A 7,592-nucleotide genomic window follows, 5' to 3' on the forward strand; every position below is an offset into this window, starting at 1 on the left:
GAGTAGTTCGTGAATAATCACTCACCTAACCATAATCCACCCTTAACCCTAACCAAAAAAAAAAAATCTATTTTTTTCTCTTTGTGTTAATGTGTGCATTCTGTCCAAGATGTTTACACCAACGGTCAATGTTATTTTCTGTTCTTTAAGAAATTCCTCGCTTAATTGAATTTATTATTAGACAACTTATCTTTGGGCTCATTCTCCCCATCACCCACCCTCACCCCCACCCTACCATTCTTTGTATTGACCTCCCTAATTCCTCCCTAACCATTCCTAACACATTCTCAACCCCCTCCAAACTCCTCCCTAAATTTACTCCTAGCCTTCCCCTGCCCCCTAAACCCCTTTCTAACCTTCATCAAAACCTCATCCTTAACCTCCATAAAACCTCCCGAATTTCCCACTAAACCCTCACCTAACCCCAAATCTTACCCCTTCCCTCCCCCGCCCCCTAACTTGACCCTATTTCCAAGCCATTACTAAACCTCTTAAATTCCCTAACTGCCTCTCGCTAGACCTTAATACCCTTGGGCCAGTTTAGCGTTTTCTTCCTCCGAACTCCTTTCAATCTCTTCTATAAAGTGACGAACTTTATTGATTTTGTTATGGCTGCGCCGGGCGATTCCCAGGCAACTCGCACACCGACGCAACCAGTTGCACGAAACCGGTTGCAACGGATGCCTACACTCTGTGAAAGCAGTATTCTCTGTACGTTTGCCCACAAGCAGTCAGGTACCTGCATATCTGAAATAAAAAATAAAGGATAGTTAAATGTTCATGTCCATAAAATGCAGAGTATAGCCAACCCTTGCGATCAGTTTCATGCAACTAGTTGCATCGGTGTGCGAGATGCCTTAAGTCAACTGAGGACTAGACCTTGGTGTCTCGGTCGTCTTAGGTCCCTTAGAGTCACCTGTCATATGCCACAACGAAGTCCATGAAGTGCTTATATATTTCTTTATGAATTTCATTCTCCTCACTCTTCCTCTTCTTTTTTCCTCTTCTTCCTCCTCAAACTCCTCCTTCTCCTCCTCTTACTCCTCCTGCACCTCCATATACTACTACTCCTCATACTCCTCCTCCGTCTTCTCCCTTTTCCTTCTCTTCCTCCTCTTCCACTTCACCTTTTAGATCCTCTTTGTATTTATCTTTCTATGGAAAAAATTCTTCGTCTTTTTTCCTCTTCTTATCTCTCTCTCTCTCTCTCTCTCTCTCTCTCTCTCTCTCTCTCTCTCTCTCTCTCTCTCTCTCTCTCTCTCTCTCTCTCTCTCTCTCTCTCTCTCTCTCTCTCTCTACTCCTCCTCCCTCTCTTTATCTCTCTCTCTCTCTCTCTCTTTTTTTTTTTTTTGTCTATGATTATCCTCACCAGTAGTCATCTGAGGAAACCGTGACAGCCTGGTGGGTAGGGTGGTCGCCTCCCGTCCTCAGGTTCCTCCGTTCGAGTCCTTAGGTCCTCTTGGGATCCTCCTCAGAATCCTTCCCCGTCAGCGTCACAAGAAAACACAGACCCTGAGACGCAACTCAGTGATGCCACAGTCATGCAACTGCCTAGTGGAGGCCCTATGGTCTCTTGCAGCCTCTTCCATGCACCTTTCACATGAACAGCGTGTTCCGTTTCTTCATCAGCCCGGCGTTCGATTCCCAATGAGTTTGCTCCCCTCCTCCCATATTCCACTCCAACCCTACTTCCCCTCCCCTTCTCCCCCTCTTCCCTCTCCCCCTCTCCCCCTTCCAGTCTTTTGCTCTCTCCTCCTCTGATCCCCTCACCTCCCCTCTCCCCCACCCCCTCGCCCCCACTCTCCCCTCACGTCCCCTTATCGGCCGTGTTATCTTTTCCCCTCTGCCTCGCCAGGGCTCCTATCAAAGCCCTCGTTTCCCCTCGTCTTCCCCCTTTGGTGCTGTTGACAGAGAGCATGATGATCTTTCCCCTCGGGGGAGGGGGAGGGGGGAAGGGGGAGGAGGGAGACTGAGGTTGGGGGAGGAGGAAAAAGAAGAAGAAAAGAAACAGAAAAAAGGAGGGTAATTGTTGGGTAATGCAGAAAGAGAGAGAGAGAGAGAGAGAGAGAGAGAGAGAGAGAGAGAGAGAGAGAGAGAGAGAGAGAGAGAGAGAGAGAGAAAAGGAGAGAGAGGTGGCTGCTGGGGGGAGACTAAGGTTAGGGGAGGAAGAAAAAGAAGAAGAAAAGAAACAGAAAAAAGGAGAGTAATTGTAGGGTAATGCAGAAAGAGAGAGAGAGAGAGAAGAGAGAGAGGGGGGTGCTGAGGGGGAGACTGAGGGTAGGGTAGGAGGAAAAAGAAGAAGAAAAGAAACAAAGAAAGAGGGTAATGGTAGGGTAATGTAGAGAGAGAAAGAGAAAGAGAGAGAGAGAGAGAGAGAGAGAGAGAGAGAAAGGGTGATGGGGGGAGACTGAGGTTAAAGGAGGAGAAAAAGAGGAAGAAAAGAAACAGAAAGAAAGAGGGTAATGGTAGGGTAATGTTTTTTGTTTCTTTGATGAGGTGTCCACTGCATACGCGACTTCAAAACAATCACATTGACTACCTTTCTTTACGGAGCGGATCTGCGGGCATTTCGTTTATTTATTTTTTATTAATTTATTTATTCATTCTATTTTTATTTATTTTTTGTTATGGTAAATAAAACAGATTATGAGGTTTCAAATCAATCACTTTTAGTCGACCTTCCAGATCGACCTTCCAGATCGACCTTCCAGATAGGGAATAAGACAATATGAAGAAGAAGAGGATTCACAAACCTGAGCAATATAATGTTTTGCAAAACTCCCAGAGTTCCTTCCCGCGTTTGTCTCAAAACACCAAAATGATCAAAGGAAAATAACAAAGGGAAGAGCTGCTGGCAACAAGCAGTATTATTGAGCCTTTTTTCTTATTTATCTATTTACTTACCTATTCATGTATTTGTTTACTTATCTATTAATTTTATTTGTGACGTCACGGAGCCACGTGACCCATGTGTCACGTCATGGTCAGCCTGGTGAGACTCGGACCGAATCGCCAGCGAGAGCAGTTAATCCGAAGGAGGCTTTTGTCGGACTGGCGATGTAGACAGACTCCTCGTCCAAGGAGAAGGGCTCACCTGGATACTGTCTCCTGGCGCCGGTCACAGCAGAGCGTGCGGTGGGTGTTTTGGCAGGAGGCAGAATGGTGGTCGTAGTGGCAGACCAAGAGGTGGTGATTCGCATTCATATTGCGGTGGGTGGGTTTTTTTTTTTTTTTTTTTTTTTTTTTTTTTCAAAACCGGACTTTTTTTTTTTTTTTTTTTTTTGCATTTTCTCTCGGGTATTTTCTTTGTTTTATATATATGTATATATATATATATATATATATATATATATATATATATATATATATATTTTTTTTTTTTTTTTTTTTTATCGATTTAGTCGGGTACTTTATTACGATTTTTTATCGTTTTACTTTTTTTTTTCTCGACTGCGTCGGGTATTTTCAATTTTATACGTCCGTTTGGCCGCAGTTGGTAGGGCCCACGCCGACAGATCCCTCGAAGAACGGACGATCCGGAGTCTACTGGGGCGTGGGAGTCCGGCGAGTCTCCTTTGGTGCCCTCTCCTCCGGTCGATCCTCTTCAGCTCTTCTGAGGTCCTCGGTCGCGGTAGTTCCCAACCGGTTTTGCTGCGACCTCGAGGATCGGGGGATTGGAGGAGCTTCTTCAACGGCGCCGGAGTCGTGGTCTCCTTCTTCTGGTCCCAAGGCTCAAAGTGCTCGCGGTAGAAATTATACACGTGCATATACGGTACACACACAGACACACACGAGGACACACACACACACATACACACACACACACACACACACACACACACACACACACACACACACACACACACACACACACACACACACACACACACACGCACACATATACATACATGCGTATGAATGTATATGTATTTATGATTATATATGTATACATACGTGTGTGTTTACGTGCGTGTGCATACACACACGCACAAATACATACACATACACACACATAGAAAGGATTAAAGGATTACAAAGGAGGAGCATACCGATTGGAGACCTTTTGGTCCATAACTAGGTCGGATGTTAAAAAAAAATAAAAAAGTAATCAAATAAATAAATGAAATTAATAAATAGATAATGATAAATAATAAACATAAATAATAATAAACAAAAAGTAAAAGTATATTAATAAATAAAATGAAATATAATAAATGACAGGAATCATAGCATCTTGTTTATCTAAACCAATCTTAAAAGTTCGAACTGCACTACATTCCACTGTCCCTGCAGGAAGTTTATGCCATTCATTAACTACACGGTTGGCGAAGTTGTTTCTGCCCTCTTCCAAATTAAATCTACTTCCTGACAGTTTGAGACCATTATTTCTTGTCTGGTTTGCATCCAGTGTGAAAAAATTGTCACTTTTGATATTGTCAATTCCCTTTAGAACCTCAAAGACCTGTATCAAATCGTCCTCAAGTCTACGCTTTTTTAAGGAAAATAGATTCATATGTTTAGTCGATTTTCGTATTATTTATTTCTGATATTTTGAATCAGTTTTGTGGCTCGCCGTTGTACTTTTTCCAATCTGTCAATATCTTTAATGGGATTCAGTGACCATACGGATACAGCACATTACAAATGTGGACGAACTAATGATTTATATAGCTTGTTAATGACAGCTTCTGCGACTTCTTCTGTCCAGCAAGCTTTTTCGTTTTCTTTCTTCCACTGACTCGCTTTGTTTCTATCACCTCTTTTGCGATTTCGATAATTTATTCTTTCATGTTCTCCCATTCCTTCTCAATATCTTCTATTTCTTGGTGTTCTTCTGGTCTAGCTTTAGGAACCTTCTCTCTGTATTGTCTAGCAGCTTCGTTTTCTACTTTTATTCTTTCTGTCGTAGTTTTTTCAATGGCTTTATCTTTTTCATTTTCATTTTTTCCTAATACCAAGCGATGGCCAGAATCTGGTGATACAGAGGGAATACTTTTGAGGTTTTATTGTCTTTTTGTTAGTAAAATTCAGATCTATCACTGACTTATCTACATAATCTCCTATTTCAGAATTTCACCTGTACCAGCTCCATTTGCTAGTATCTCTCTGTTTAAAAAAAAAATCATAATAGCCAGGCTGTTTCTAATGCATAGGTCTATCAACTTTTTATCATCGCCATTCACCTCACCAACTCCAAAAGCGCCCATCACATTTTCAATATCCTTTCTTTTATTTCTAACATGATAATTCAAGTCCCCCAGTACGATCTTATCATCTTCAATTTTTTGCAAGGTATCTTGTAATTTCTGATAAAAAAAAAAATATTTTTCTCCTTAGTCTTTTTTGATGCGGTAGGTATACTTGCATTAATGAGACTTTAAGTGTCGTGCCCAATACACCCTCATTAACATAATCTATCTTTCCAACTCTTTGGGCAAAGTATGGTGCAAGGATCAATGATGAAAATACTGTTCGGGTAAACTACTGCTCTCATAATCATTACAATTAGGTCATGTAATAATGTCCACGACATTGATTTAAATCAGCGTTTCTCAACCTTTTTACCCTTGCGTAACCTTTAGAATAAATTGCATGTCTCAAGGAACCCCTGCGCAAAAAACACGTATACCATATATTTCTCATTTTATTTTCATAGTAATAATAGGTTAGACAGGACGATGTCTATATTACACTAGACCACCTGTGACCCGTTGGGTCAAATAAAATTTTAGATTATACGTTGTTAATAAAATGGTCAATAAAATCTTTATTAAGACAATGTTCTATTCAGTAGACGAAGGCAGTGACTTGATTATTATAAGAAGTGAAATGCTGAAGATTATGACGTCATGTCGTCGTTGCTTGGAGCACTACGCATCATATGTTTTATAGGGTTCGTAATATTTTGATAAACTCATTATGCCTCATAGATGCTAACTCAGGAGTTGGCTATACTTTTGAATACTGAATATGAAAAAATTATAAGTATGTATAGATAGATATATATATATATATGTATGTTGGGTCAAATAAGAATTTAAATTATACGTTGTTATAAGAAGTGAAATGCAGAAAATTGTGACGTCATTTCGTCGTTGCTTGGAACACTACGCATCATATGATTTCGTGACGCCATGTCTCTTCTTCTGATTGGCTGGTCCTCAGTCGTGACGTCATATCTCTTCTTCTGATCTCTTCTTCTGCTTGGCTGGTCCTCAGTCGTGACGTAAAATATCTTCTTCTGATCTCTTCTTCTGCTTGGCTGGTCCTCAGTCGTGACGTCATATCTCTTCTTCTGATTGACTGGTCCTCAGTCGTGATGTCATATCTCTTCTTTTGTTTGGCTGGGTGACGGTTTCAAGCAAGCAAGATAACAAACAAGATTATCAGAATTTTATAAGTATATAGATTATTACAATAACTAAGAATATGTCGTGCGTGTTTAATTATATTACGTATATGAAATTAAATAAAAAATCAAAAGTGCATTAGCTTATCTCACTTGTTCTCGCGGAACCCTTAGGGATCTTTTGCGGAACCTTAGGGCTCCGAGGAACCCTGGTTTGGTTGAGAAACGCTGGTCTAAATGGTCCAAGAAAGAATATCAGCTGAAGCAGGAATAATGCTGGGGTACTTAGCAACACTCCCTTTTCTTCTTTACTTGCCTCGCCTCCCCTTCCTCTTTTGATTTCCTTCCAAAAACTCTTTTTATTGTTTTCAACATTTTCTGTCATACTCCCCCCCCCATCTTGCATCTGCTTTCCTTTTTGTTTCCTTTATTTATTTATTTTTTATTTTTTTCTCATTACACCTCTCATATTTTTCTCTCATCCCCCAGCAACTGGTCCCTCAACGCACTTTTTTGCACTGCGACTGTCCCTTCGTTATGCTGTCACACCCCCTCTTAATACTGCCCTGCACCACATCTTTGAGTAAATATTTCTATTTTCGCCTTCACCTGTGGTAGAGGGAAAAGAATACTGCCACTGAGTCTTCTCACTTGGGCCGTAAAGTCGGCTAAAACGAGACGGTGGTGTGGAACTAGGCATCCTATTCTCAGTAGCACTAAAGGGGACATTCCTGTGAAATTATAAAAAATATAATAATAATAATAATAATAATAATAATAATAATAATAATAATAATAATAATAATAATAATAATAATAATAATAATAATAATAATAATAATAATGATAATAATGATAATAATAGTAATAATGATAATAATAATAATAATAATAATAATAATAATAATAATAATAATAATAATAATAATAATAATAATAATAATAATAATAATAATAATAATAATAATAATGATAATAATGATAATAATAGTAATAATGATAATAATAATAATAATAATAATAATAATAATAATAATAATAATAATAATAATAATAATAATAATAATAATAATAATAATAATAATAATAATAATAATAATGATAATAATAATAATGATAATGATAATAAAATCTGAATAAATAAAGAATAATTACGCCTCTAGCCGATTCTCGTAATGTTTCGGCATTATTGTTCTGTCTTATGACAAACCTGGGACGATTCACTGTAATGTTACAAACATGT

The sequence above is a fragment of the Oratosquilla oratoria genome, chromosome 13, assembly GCF_046742065.1.
Source record: "Oratosquilla oratoria isolate Oo_2021 chromosome 13, ASM4674206v1, whole genome shotgun sequence".
Lineage (NCBI taxonomy): Eukaryota > Metazoa > Arthropoda > Malacostraca > Stomatopoda > Squillidae > Oratosquilla > Oratosquilla oratoria.